This window comes from Theobroma cacao, chromosome 3 (assembly GCF_000208745.1).
Source record: "Theobroma cacao cultivar B97-61/B2 chromosome 3, Criollo_cocoa_genome_V2, whole genome shotgun sequence".
NCBI classification, from domain to species: Eukaryota; Viridiplantae; Streptophyta; class Magnoliopsida; order Malvales; family Malvaceae; genus Theobroma; species Theobroma cacao.
Window position 1 is genome coordinate 28,997,549 of NC_030852.1, and position 12,357 is coordinate 29,009,905.

Sequence of the window (12,357 nt, forward strand, 5' to 3'; positions counted from 1 at the left end):
TGGTATGCATTAGCCATTTGGCCATCAACTCTAACTGGTGTTCATGACACAGAAGTTACCCGAAGTAATGAGCCTTTAGAGGTTTAACCACAGGAAGACCCATTTTTTTTCTCTGCCAGCAGTCCCAGAGCAATATTTATTAATAGTGAGCAGCGATGTTCTTTCTTCTACCTTTTCCATTCCAAGAATCCTACTAAATGCCTTTCTTATCAGTGACAACAGACGATGCCGTGCTGGATGCTGCCTCATAATATTTGCAATTCCTAAGGAGATCTCTTTGTGCGCTAGCTTAACTAGTTGTCCAAGGCCAGGCCTTTGTTAAACACCATGACACACCTAAGCAAGGTTAAAACATAGCCACAAATTTCCAGGAGCCGGTAAAGAAAAGATAATTCCTGATAGAATCAGAATGAACTAGCAATTTGAAGCGTATGGATCATCTTCATAGCATTTTTAATTTTTGGGAAGCAGACTCATACATCGATATGGTGTAGTTCACAAAATGGCAACTAGGCACCAGGTTGAGTTGGCTGTTGATGAGCAATTTGCTGCTGATTAATTAACATAGGACTCAGGCATACAGTGAATAGTAGAATGATATTGAATGGGTGCTGAAACAATGCATTGTAGTTGCCTAAAAAGACCAAGATATTAACCTCGTTAATCACCAAATGAGCTGCAATTTACTAGCATGAAAAAAAAATTATCCTTATTATTATTACATATTAGAGGAAAATGAAAATAATAATAATAACACAACACTATATGTGAATACTATTCTTTTTTTTTTCTTTTGTATAACATCGGGGAAAGAAATATTAAAAGAATGCTCTAACAGTACCCACACTGTTGACCCCAATGAATTATTCCTTCACCGGATCATCTTTCAGGTCACGAGGGATAAAGACTCTTCTGACCTCTGAAAACTAGCCTTTAGTCCACCATCTAATACCATACTGTTGAAGCTATTGTTGGATATTTTCAAATAAAAAATATAATTTCATATCTTAATAAAAGAAAAAATTGTGACTGTTGAAAATTAAATTAAAAAAAAATTGTATATGTTAAAAATAAATAAATAAAATTAAAAAAATAATAAAAAGATTGGAAAAAACCAACAGGAAGCAACTTTTTGAAATAGACACAAACAGTGTCTCTTGGGAATAGACATTTATGCCTATAAAAGAGACTCTCTTTATCCAACAGAACGTACATAAGAAAAACAAAAACTTTCCTTTCTTTCTCAAATTTCTCAAGTTTTTTTCTATACTATTTTCCTGCAGAAAAATATTATAAAAATTTGATAATCTTGTTATATTCCGGTTAGTGCTCAGTGGATTGATTTCGTCAGTGCAAAAAGTTGTCAATCATTGGGCTTCATTGTATCTTTAAAGTGTATACGTCGGAAACTTTTTTGCACACTACAAGTGGGGGCAAATAAAACCTTAAGGACAATGGCATTGATATACGCCTTGAAGCCAATTTCTAAGTTTTCAATTTGGTGTTCTAACAATCTTAAGGTTTTCTTTTCGTTCCAACAATGGCTGCTGCAAGTGGGACACTAAGAGAATTGGCTTCTAATTTTGTAAAATTGGACCGGTTTGATGGTGGCAACTTTCTAAGATGGCAAAAGAAGATGCATTTCCTAATATCAACCTTGAAAGTTGTCTATGTTTTGACCACACCTAGACCAAAAGAAGACGAAAATGAGTCTGTTGCTACAACGAGAGAAAGGCAAAAATGGGAAAATGCCGATTATATGTGCAAAGGTTACATCTCGAATGGTTTGGTTGATGGCTTATTTGACACATACCAAAATGAGGCTACTGCAAAAGAATTATGTGACAAACTGGAAGCCATGTACATGACAGAAGATGCAACAAGTAAGAAATTTCTAGTTAGTCGCTTTATTAATTATCAAATGGTTGATGGGCGTTCTGTTATAGAACAACTAAGAGAAATTGAAAGAATGCTTAATCAGTTTAAATAATATAAAATGAAAATGGATGAAACTATAATTGTATCCTCCATTATAGACAAACTTCCTCCATTATAGACAAACTTCCTCCATCATGGAAAGACTTTAAAAGAAGTCTAAAACACAAAAAGGAAGAAATAACTCTTGGGGCTTTGGCAAATCATCTTCGAATTGAAGAGGAATACAGGAAACAAGAACAAGTTGTTGTTTCTGGTGAAGCCAAAGTACATGTTGTAGAGGAAAGATAGACCACTAAACCTGTCAAAAAGAAGTTCAAGCAGATTGCTAATGGTCCGAAATTCAAAAGACAAAATAAAAGCACATGTTTCTATTGTGGAAAACCAGGACATTTCAAGAATGAATATCGATTATTGAAGAAGAAAAATAATTCTTCAAAAAGAAAAGCTTCTGAAAATTTTATAGTTATGATTTCTGAAATCAATGTACTTGAAGAAAATGATGCTTGGTGGGTTGATTCTGGAGCAACAAAACATGTGTGCAATGATAAGAGTGTTTTCAAGAATTTCGTATTAAGTGAGTGTGAAAATTTCCTATACATGGAAAATTCTTCCACAACAATGATTAAAGGCAAAGGGACTGTTGAACTTCAATTCACTTCTGAAAAAACTTTAACTTTGAAAGATGTATTCTATGTTCCAGAAGTTAGGAAAAATTTAGTGTCTAAAAGTCTATTAAATAAGTTTGGTTTCAAGCTTGTATTTGAGGCAGATAAATTCATTTTGTCCAAAGGGAGAATTTTTGTTGGAAAAGGTTACATGTGTGATGGAATGTTTAAATTAAATACTGTTAATAATAAGATAGATGTTTCTACTTATATGATTGAATCTTCTTATTTATGGCATTATAGATTATGACATTTAAATTATAGAAGATTGGATGACATGTATAAAATGGACTTAATTCCAAAATTCAATCCAAATATTGATAAATGTAATACATACATGCTAACAAAAATAACTAGAAATCCTTTTCCTAAAGTTAAAAGAAATACCAAATTACTTGAATTAATACATAGTGATGTGTGTGATATGCATAGTACACCTACATTAGTTGGAAAGAAATATTTTCTCACATTCATTGATGATTTCTCTAGATATTGCTACGTATATTTGTTGCATTCTAAAGATGAAGTACTTGATAAATTTAAGGTTTATAAATTAGAAGTTGAATTACAATGTGAATCTTTTATCAAGTGTTTAAGATCGGATAGAGGTAGAGAATATTATAGTCCAAGTTATTTTGCCTCCACTGGAATAATCCATCATATTTCAGCACCTAACACACCACAACATAATGGTGTAGCAGAAAGGAATAATAGGGTCTTGATCGAAATGGTAAATGCTATGTTATCATATTCAGGTCTTGGAAAAGGTTTTTGGGGAGAAGCTTTGTTAACAGCTTGTCATATATTAAATAGAATTCCTATAAAGGAAACTAAAATGACCCCGTATAAGCAATAGAAGAAAAAGAAACCAAACCTTAATTATATGAAGGTTTGGGGATGTAAAGCTGTAGTTAAAATTTCGAAACCCAAAAAAAAGAAATTGGGCGAAAGAGGAATAGAATGCATATTCATAGGATATGCACAACATAGTAAAGTATATAGGTTCATGGTAATTGAACTAAATGATTCAATTCCTGTCAATACTGTTATTTAATCAAGAGATGCAATATTTAATGAAAATAGATTCAAATCTGTTTTAAGACAACTACAACCACTACAATCAATTCAGTCAAATGTCATTCCATTGGAACAAAATCAAGATAATGATGAATCTAGATCAGAAATAAGGAAAAGCAAAAGGGCTAGAAAGGTAAAAGATTTTGGCCTAGACTTTTATATGTTCCTTGTAGAAGGAATAAGGAAAAATATTGACAATAAGATTTCTTATTGTTTTAATTTAGAATCAGACCCTGTTACATATGATGAGACAATGAAGTCTCAAGATTCTACATTTTGGAATGAAGCAATCAATGATGAGATAGACTCAATAATGGGAAATAATACTTGAATTTTGGTTGATCTTCCACCAGGTTTCAAACCAATAGGTTGTAAATGGATTTTCAAAAAGAAAATTAAAGTAGATGGAACCATAGACAAATTCAAAGCAAGATTAGTAGCCAAAGGCTTTAAGCAAAAGCAAGGGATTGACTACTTTGATACTTATGCTCCAGTAGCAAGAATTGCTACAATTAGACTTCTAATCTCCCTTGCATCAATTTATAAGTTGGTAATTCACCAAATGGATGTCAAAATAGTATTTTTAAATGGTGAATTAGAAGAGGAAGTCTACATGGAACAACCAGAAGGGTTTGTTGCTTCAAGACAAGAGCATAAAGTTTGTAAACTTGTCAAATCATTGTATGGGCTAAAACAAGCACCTAAACAATGGCATAAAAAATTTGATGAAATTGTTTTAGCTAATGGCTACAACATAAATGAATCTGACAAGTGCATATATAGCAAATTTCAAAATAATAAAGATGTTATAATTTGCTTATATGTGGATGATATGTTAATTTTTGGTACGGATTTAGAACAAGTTGAGGAGACAAAGAAGTTTTTGTCAAAAAACTATGCAATGAAAGATATGGGTGTAGCAGATGTCATTTTAGGAATTAAAATATTTCGATATGAAAATAACATAACTTTATCTCAATCGCACTACATTGAAAAAGTGCTTGAAAATTTTAATCTTACTAATTGTATTTCAGCATCTATACCCGATGGATCCTTAAATTAAATTAGTACTTAATGTCGGTAGGGTTGTTGATCAATTACAATATGTAAGAGTAATTGGTTTTCTTGATGTATGCAATGACATGTACAAGGCCAGATACAACATTTGCTGTTGAAAAGTTAAGTAGATATACAAGTAATCCAGATACTTTGCATTGGCAAGTCATAAATTGAGTACTAAGATATTTAAAGAAAATAATTAATTATGGACTTTGCTATAATGGATATCCATCAGTACTAGAAGGATATTCAAATGCTAGTTGGATTACAAGTTTAGAAGATCATGCTTCCACAAGCGGATGGATCTTCATGCTTGGTGGGGGTGTCATTTCTTGGGGGTCCAAGAAACAAACATGTATAACTGATTCTACCATGACAGTCGAATTTATTGCATTAGTTGCTGCCACCAAAGAAGCTGAATGGCTAAGAAATTTACTCTATAGTGTGCCTTTATGGCCTAAACCAATTTCTCCAATTTCTATCCGTTGTGATAATGAAGCAACTCTAGCAAAAACATATAGCCAAGTGTATAATGGAAAGTCTAGACATATTGGATTAAGACATAGCTATGTTTGACAATTAATTTCTGATGGATTGATCACTATAACTCTTATGAGGTCTAGTGAAAACTTGGCAAATCATTTAACAAAAAATCTTACTAGAGATCTTGTAAATAAGACCTCACAATGGATGAGACTCAAGCTCATAAATTGAAAGTCACCAATGGTGGAAACTCGACTCAACGTTTGGTATAACGTCAAGTCTTGAGTTCAATGAGATAAAGTACATCATTTGTTTGTGGCTGCTAGCACTATAATATAATATATTTTATCCTAAGTGAAGTGCTAGCTACCCGTAATGGTAAGGAAATGATGAGTTATATATCTTAATAAACCCATAACATAATTTGTTAGAATGCTTTAGTTACGGGGGCATTCATGGGATCTACCTATTTTAGTGTGAAGTGTGGCCGCTTCCAAGAGTTCAAGAGCTTGGCTCTAACAGCACTCATGAAAAGAAGATACAGACGCATGGCCATAAAAGCGTCGTCAGATACTGTGCATTCATTGGTATTGAAATCGTTGTGTGAGATGTATTTGGTTAACCAAATGGAATAACTGGTTCAAAACATAGTCTGCCATACAATTTCGATTAACTTTAATATGTTTTCACTAAATGAAGGTTCAATCGGAAGACACCTTCATTTATGCAAATGATTTCCAAGATTATCGAAAATTTGAATTAATTTGAAAATGGTGGGGGATTGTTGAATATTTTCAAATAAAAAATATGATTTCATATCTTAATAAAAGAAAAAATTGTAACTGTTGAAAATTAAGTTAAAAGAAGGGTTGTGTCTGTTGAAAATAAATAAATAAAATTAAAAAAATAATAAAAAGAGAGAATAAGAAAAAGAGTTACGTCTATTGGAAAAGATCAACAAGAAGCAACTCTTTGAAACAGACACAAATAGTGTCTGTTGGGCACCGACATTTATGCCTATAAAAGATACTCTCTTTATCCAACAGAACGTACATTAGAAAAATAAAAACTTTCCTTCCTTTCTCAAATTTCTCAAGTTTTCTTCTATACTATTTTTCTACAGAAAAATATTATAGAAGTTTGATAATCTTGTTATATTCCGGTGAGTGCTCAGTGGATTGATTTCGTCAGTGTAAAATGCAGTCAATCATTGGGTTTCATTGTATCTTCAAGATTTATACGCCGGAAACTCTTTTGCACACTACAAGTAGGGGCGAATAAAACCTTAAAGACAGTAGCATTGATACACATCTTGAAGCTAATTTTTAAGTTTTCAGTTTAGTGTTCTAACAGCTGTGACTCTGAGGAAGTAAACTCTTCATATCAAACAACTGAAGGCTAGTGGTTTACTGTTGCAAATCTATTACACAAGTTTATGCATTGTGGTGAACCTAGTTGCATAGTTCCAAAATCAGCGGACCCCTGGCCGTAACATAGGGAAGAAAGTCCAGCTATTACCAGGCCTAGCTTCCTTTCTAGCAACCAGCTTCTCCTTTTGTTTTGTCGAAGTTGAACTCTTTAATTGAACCAAGTGTAACAGACCGATGCTTTTGATAACTATGCTCCTCTTCAGCTTTTCCTGAAGCTTTTTCAACTGTTTCAATGGAAGTTTTCCTAATAAACAACTCACAAGAACTTTCTAGATCCTTTTTTATTCCATCTCTTTCTATCCTGCCCTCAGCCACCAAGTCCTTTGGATATTCTGATACGGTTCTACTTGGTAGCAATGACTTGCTTTCGAGACAGCGTGCAACATCTTCACCACTTAACTCAAAAGATACTCTGTGATCAACTATCGTTTCATCATTTTTAGGTCCATTTGCTTGGTTAGTAAGCAATGCTACCTCAGAAATCTGACTCCCTATAAGAAAACCATCTCGTGAGGGAGGACCCAAACCATCAGGTGTCAATGATCCCGAACCCAACCTCGAACCCAACCCCATACCGTCTGGAGTCACAGATCCAGAACCCAGTCTTGAACCTCGCCCCAGTCCATCTGGCGTCAATGATCCAGAACCTAGCCTTGAACACCATTTGCGAGTGGTTAAATTTTCAAAGCCTAAAAGTTTGGGAGCCTCCCCCATGTGGAACTCAAGGATTGGACGTCTATCAGGGAAAGGAGAGGATGTGCCAGAATTAGAGATTGCTGACCCAGGTGATCTGAGGTTACCACCAGGGCTCCCAGGGTATATTTGATAAGACTGAAACTCATAATGGGATAATCCAAATTTCTAATTGATCCCACCGTTTCTCCGAGCACGCTCCAATGAAGATGCCAGCAATTGAGCAAATGGTACTTCAGGGGATGAAGGTGTTGTCAGTTGAATAGATTCAGGAGGAGGTGTAAAAGGAGCAGTGGATGGTTCAGGTGCCAAGGCAGAGAATACAGGTGGTGTAACTAACTGGGTTTCATGTGCATAAGGGCCTATGGCAAAAATGGATGCAGGGCCACGGGGGGAGTACGCATTAACAGAAAGGGGAGTTAGGGACAGCAATCCAGCTAGTGATTGGGTGGCAGATGGAGGATCCGACTGGAGGAATGATGCAGGAGATGAGGGAGGGGCAATAAAGGGCAGTATAATGCCAGTTGGATTACTTACATTTTCAGCAGTTGAGACTGAAGCTCTGTTAGATATTAATGCCTGCATCCCCAAGACAAATGTCCTTTTTGTAGTAATACACTTTGCTTCGCTGTCCTGGTACCAATGTAAGCTAACTATGCTGTCTTGGTGTCACATACGTGTTGCCTTGTTAAGGTCACGGTAGCCATATGCCTGACACTTGTTAATACTAGGAACAGGCGTGATGTATGACACAGCAGTATATAATCTTGTAATCAAACCGTTTTATATATGACACATATATATCTCAGTTTCAATAGTCTGAACAGAGGCTTTATGAATTTCCTGAAAGAGTTTATCGTGCTTGTTTTCATCGCTCCTGGTACCACGGGTTCAGGAACAAGGACAGCATGGCCAATTCGCTTACTGTTTTTCTGAGATCCAAAACACCAGTAAAGGCCCCAGCAGCTTCCCCATTTTTTTTTCTGTATTTAAATGAAAGACTGTGAATCAGTATTTTGTACGGAAAATAAGTTTTTCATCCTCAAATATTCCACATAAGGCAGTGAGCAATATAGGTACATTCATTTCAACTCTCAGCCCCCATAACAATATGGGAGCGAAAGATTAATGAAGAGCAAGATGAACACAATCTTCAGTCTCTACACCTCCCTCAACCAATGTATTATAGCAATCATGAAAAATTCAATTTGAAAATTTAAGCTACCCAAAATTAAACATCTGCTTTCATGCTGCTGAGTGCTGACATTTTGGAGAACACCATGTGCATCATGCTTTATCAACACAAAATTTTTCAAGTCTGAAAATAAATATATAGTCAAGCAAGATTGCACTTATAAAAATATGGTTTATCAGACTCTAAAATAGCATCTCCCTCTGCCCAAACATGATACTGAGTACATCAGGATGACTAACTCCCACATATAAAGTTGATAAATTTTTCTCTGCCTGGTAGTTGCTGTATGTTTATTAAACTCTGGTTTTCCATGTTCTTGGCTAATTTCTTGTGTACATACATGAAAAAAAAGTTCAAGCACACTAGCAAACTTCACATGCAAGCAGCAGAAACAAGTCTCAACATCATAAGAATAGCACTAGCACAACATTGATCATGAATGCCTTTTTGACATACAATGGCAATACACACATACATACATACATACTTATGACTTTAAGGAATAACTAGTTTTGATTACTCTTTAAGAATTCTAAGGAAGACTACACATTAGAATGCAAATTACACAGTTTTTGAAAATTACTTTTAAATGCAAAACTACAAGACGGATCAACTATTTTGGCTAATTAAACTTCGTTCTTCCCTGAAGATGTTTCTATAGGCATCTCAATAAAATGGCAAATATACCAAGAAAAACCTGCAAACCATTCATATCAAATGACCAATTAAGTTCCATTTCTTTTATATTGTGTTTGTCAAATCTCCTTATTTTTCCACCACAACCTAATATCTCTTTTTAAAAAAATTGCTGCAATACACTCTAGCCTGATATCAGCAAATTCTTCGACAAAAGACACTAAAATGAACAGAAAAGCTGCCCCCACCCAAAGCAGGAATGAGTTGCAGAAAACAGACAAAGAGGCATAATACCGAAAATTTTACTGTTTTAATTTTTAAAAAAAGAAGAAAAAAGGAATAGTTAAACTTGCTATACTCAAATCTGCACTTTAGAAGTACGTATATAAAACGATGTTTTTTTCTTTTCTACTTTTCTTTTTCTTTGATAAGTCGAATTCCACTGTTAAGAGGATTTTTTTTTTATGCCTATTCCTGATGCAAAACCAAAAAGTAAAAGCAGAACCTTAACTGAGCCTAGCTCAGCTAATTGACTTGCTTGCCAAGAATAAAACAAATTAAAACTCAAGAATAGGCATAAGCAAAGAGATCAACATTCCTACAACAACTAGATTCCACAGCTTCCTTTTCCATCTTTCTGAACAATTTGAATTCCTTGACTCCCAGGGACCATCCAGGAAGCCATGAATCTCAGTCTCACCCTGGTTTGAATTTACACGGTTTCTAAGAGTGTCATGATGAGCCAAGTTCACACTGCCATTCCCATAGGGGGAGGTTAGCACATTTTTAATTTCCAATCCAGGGTGTCGTCCTTGAGAGCATGATGATGCCAAACGTGGAATTGTGCCTGGTGAAAAATGGTGAGAACTTACACTATCCCCAGTAAGAAATTGTGCAGCTGAATCTTCTTCATCTATCTTAACAGATAACAAATTCCACTACATGCATACAAGTAATAGAGCATTGACAATAGATCCTAGTATAGTCGCAGGAAGAATTCCGGTTAAGAATTCCCCAAAAGAAATCCCACTCTCTGTGGCTATAACCAAGTTTTGGGGGTTGCCAATAGGAGTTGCTGTAGATCCAATATTAGCACTTGAGGCAAGGGCAAGTGAGAAAGGTTGAGGTGGGAGATTCTTCTGCCTTGCAATTTTCAACACAAATTCAGTCAAAACCATACAAGATGTGTCATTGGTGAAGAAAGCACTTGAAATGGCAGAAATTAAGCAGATTCTGCAAATTAAGTCCTTTGCGCCTTTACTCTTCCATGTGAGCAACTTACCTAAGTACTTAAATGCATCTGCACTTTCAAGATATCCACTGACAACCATTGTACCAAAGAGTAGACCAAGGATTGAAAGATCGATTGCTTCATATGCTTGATCAACAGTTAGGACTTGAAAAATGACCATCAGCATACCTCCTAAAAGGGACCCTGCAGTCCTCCCGATGGGTAGACATGGAACAGCAGGAAAAACTGCCAGTACCCAGAAGATTGCAAAGGCAATTGAGCCTAGAATCAGTTTTACATAAGACGCCATTGCCATCTTTTAGCATTCTTTAAAAGCCTTATCTAACAGACTGCACAAGGCTCCAGGCCTTCAAGCTCGAAATCTTGATAATTGAAACGATAAAGATTGTCTAAAATACCTTATGTTTCTGTCTTGGGATCAGACTGCTGATTTCGTTCTGCTTGGGAAAAGTAATACTAGTAAGAACAACAACTACAGCTACTATTTCTAGCAAGTACAACAAAATTAGCTTTATATTTTATCAGCAAGACTGTTACGAGAAAGCTGTTGACAGTAAATTAAACTACATTCCATTCCCTGGAAAAAAGCTAGTTCAATTAGCTTTTAGTTGAGAATACTTTGCACTGCCAGAATCCCACATGTATTTTGGCTGGCCTGTCTTCTCTCTTCTCTCTTCTGTTTTTTTAGAGTTCCAGAATTTGTAAGAAACCCCACTTGCACCTTGCAATTATTGAGGAGGTACAGGGAGCAACCGCTGATTCTTGGCTAGGTTGCCCCGGGTCATGATATATCCTGATATTAAGATATTTCATAGGATATTTAAAAATAGTAAAAATTAAGAAAAATGATAAAAATAGATTAACGGCAAAACTAACAAAAAATATAGTAAATAAAGTTATACTTGTAAAAATTTGAATTTAAAAATAATATATCCATGCATCTAATAAATAAAGAAAACAAATCTTCATCTTTTTAAATTTAAGTATATTTTCTTATTAGCCACCCAATACCAAAAAATAATACATTTTCTCACTGATGTTTATATTTATTAGAACTATCAACTTATGTTTAATCTGATTTATTTTCCTAATACAATATATTTTACACTCACTTTTACCTATTTTACAAATAAAAATATCAAAATAAAAACCTATTTATGCTTTAAAAAAAAACCCTATTTCATGAAAAATATTATATTATTTTACCTATTCTTCTTTGTAGACATGTTATAATTAACCAATTTCTAAAAATAAAATAAATTAGAAGGAACCAAATTAATACATAAACTTACAGTAACTTGTCCCTTGGGGACATCCGATACAATAGTAACTTGTCTGGAAATAAAAACATTTGACGGATTAGATTTAAGAATAAGATATGCGGCTTCAACTGTGCCATCGTCATTTCAATATTTTCAATGCGCTATGCGTAAGATCTACTCGGATTTTTGAGTGGCTTCCGGGATCTACACATGTATTATTTAGGGATCACTCACTCACCCTGTCTTGGGTTGGAATATTTTATACTACTATATTCCCGAGTCACCCTAGCAAAGCCATTTACTACTGCTATTCTTTTTGTTCTTGTTTACAAAGAGCGTTACCAAAGACAAAAAGAAGAAAAAGAACAAAGAGAGTTAAATTCAATAATTCATGATTAAAAAAGATTAGACAAATTAAACTATTGAATGGATCTCGATAAATGAAGTCCATGTTATTTCTATATCGTGAAAGAAACGTTAGTAGTAAATTTGGTCACATAAATTATTGTTAAAGATATTAATAGATAGAGTATTTATTATTATTAAGATATTTTATCTTGAATTTTATTATTTGATAGACTACTCGAATGTTATAAATTTATAATCAATTTTTACGTATATTATTATTATTATTAAAAATTAAAATTAATTTTATAAACAAATAAAT

General features: G+C 34.3%; 2 pseudogenes; both read right to left on the bottom strand.

Moving 5' to 3' along the window:
• LOC108661185 lies at positions 6,535–11,827 on the bottom strand (annotated as a pseudogene).
• Positions 9,725–10,827, bottom strand: LOC108661356 (annotated as a pseudogene).